Source organism: Apteryx rowi, unplaced genomic scaffold (assembly GCF_003343035.1).
Source record: "Apteryx rowi isolate R43461 unplaced genomic scaffold, aptRow1 scaffold_559, whole genome shotgun sequence".
Lineage (NCBI taxonomy): Eukaryota > Metazoa > Chordata > Aves > Apterygiformes > Apterygidae > Apteryx > Apteryx rowi.
Window position 1 is genome coordinate 276,003 of NW_020450826.1, and position 1,833 is coordinate 277,835.

Here is a 1,833-nt window from a genome sequence, read left to right on the forward strand (position 1 = left end):
CGGGGCGGCTGGGGCGAGCCCCCGCCCCGCCGCCGCCCGGAGGGGGCGGGCGGCCTCGGGGAAGGGCAGAGGCTGCCCGGGCCCCTCGGCAGGGACGGAGGAGCCGCCCCCAGGCTTGCCTCTTCCTCGCTGGAGCCGGGGCCCTGGTTGCTCCCCGTGCCCTGGCGAGGTGCTCTGAGCACCGCGAGAGCCAGCGGGCGCCTCGGAGGAGCGGTGGTCCTGGAAGCCCTGCTCCTGCCGGGAAGGGAGGAGAGCAGGCAGACGGGCAGGGAATGCGACCTGAAAGCCTCAGAGAGCAGAAAACCCGTTAGCGCGTTAATGGCAGTGTTGCCTGTGTCCCGTTGTTAAACTTGGCGTCTTGCTGTCATCCTCGTCTAACCAGTGAAAAAGTGGAATAGAAATTGGTTCATGATGTCAAAATGCAAACAGTCATTTGATGTAATTGTTACTGTGCAGTGGTATGATCCATCATCTTATGTGGACTACCTTTCTTGTTGTATCTCATTCATCTTTTAAATTAAACCTTTAAGATGTATTTGCAATATTAAAATATTCCCACCACACTGAATAAAATAGCCGTTTTAAAAATAATGTATTAGATCTGATATAGTCCTGCATCGAAGGTAAAATCCGTTACTGGGAAGCATGTTCAGGATAAAGAACCCTATTGATGCTGAAAGTTGAAACCTGAACTGGTCGAAAACTAAGTTTGAAAATGTTTCTAGTGTAATTTGAAAGAAAGCTGGCAGCTGATTTTAACCAGGTGCAACCTGCATTCAAAATGCTACTGTATTATCGATGCCCTTGAAGCTGGGTATGCTCTTATACCTTGCAGTTGTCACCAGTGTACATTTTGTACATGTTGTCAACTTGGTGGACTCCTTACTGGGCTCAGTATTGTACTTCTAGGACTTAGGTGGTTAATTTAGTCTTTTGTGCTTTTCCAGGCTGAGATGATAATAAGGACACTTGTTGGCAATGGTCACTTTTTTGGGACATGAGCAGCTGTCCACAAACAATTTGAATGAGATCAACTCAAGTCTCATAGACCATAAAGCGGCCATCAGATGACACTATGAAAGTGGCATTTGAGATAACAGTGAATACAACTATACTAGCACACTCTTACCACTAATTTCAGACATTTTATAGTCAGCAATTGGAGATTGATTTTTTTTTCCCAAAAATATTTGAATCTTTAATCTTGGAAAATTTTACTGCAATCAGTGAATATATATCACTTATGTATGTATACCATACAGCAGTAAATGCTTCCTTTTCAGTTCATGGAAGTCAGGTGATACTGTGATCAGTGCCCAAATGTTTAGAGATAAAGCAGCAAGTAAGAGGAATGGAATGATACCAGTAAGTGCAGTGTGAGTGGGAATGTTTGCGTTACCGGCAGAGGATAAACACAGGAGTGCTAGGTGCATTTGAATTCTAGTATGGGCTTGGCTTTTCTTCTGTGGCTGTGATCAGGTTCACAGAAGCGAGTGTGACAGTTCACTGAAGTGTGTGCTTCAGTGATTTCTTGAAGAGGTATGCTCTCCTGAACTGGAACCAAGCCCAGCACATTCTTCTTGCATCTGTTTTTCTTCAGATAAAATAGAAGTCTCACTAGATTTGCTAACATTATAACCTCTCTTAACCTTGCCTTCCTTGAATGGCAATATAACTGAGAAATGGACAGTGTCTTTCAGTGGTTAAAACAAATTATTTGTAGACATTGTCTTTCAGCCTTGTAGCTGAAACAAGTATAGATAAAATTATACTAACAAGTATTGATTAAAATATCTTTCCTTGAAATATGGGTAAAATTGTATGAAACAGTAT

At 43.6% G+C, this 1,833-nt stretch overlaps 1 protein-coding gene across 1 annotated transcript in view; it reads left to right on the forward strand.

Moving 5' to 3' along the window:
- Positions 1–106: 106 nt before the first annotated feature.
- The window catches only part of COQ10B (coenzyme Q10B), a 13,342-nt gene continuing 11,615 nt past the window's right edge, over positions 107–1,833 (forward strand). Inside the window, exon 1 of the mRNA XM_026081666.1 lies at positions 107–1,365. The gene's annotated coding sequence lies outside the window, so the exon portion shown is untranslated. The remainder of the gene's footprint in view (positions 1,366–1,833) is intronic.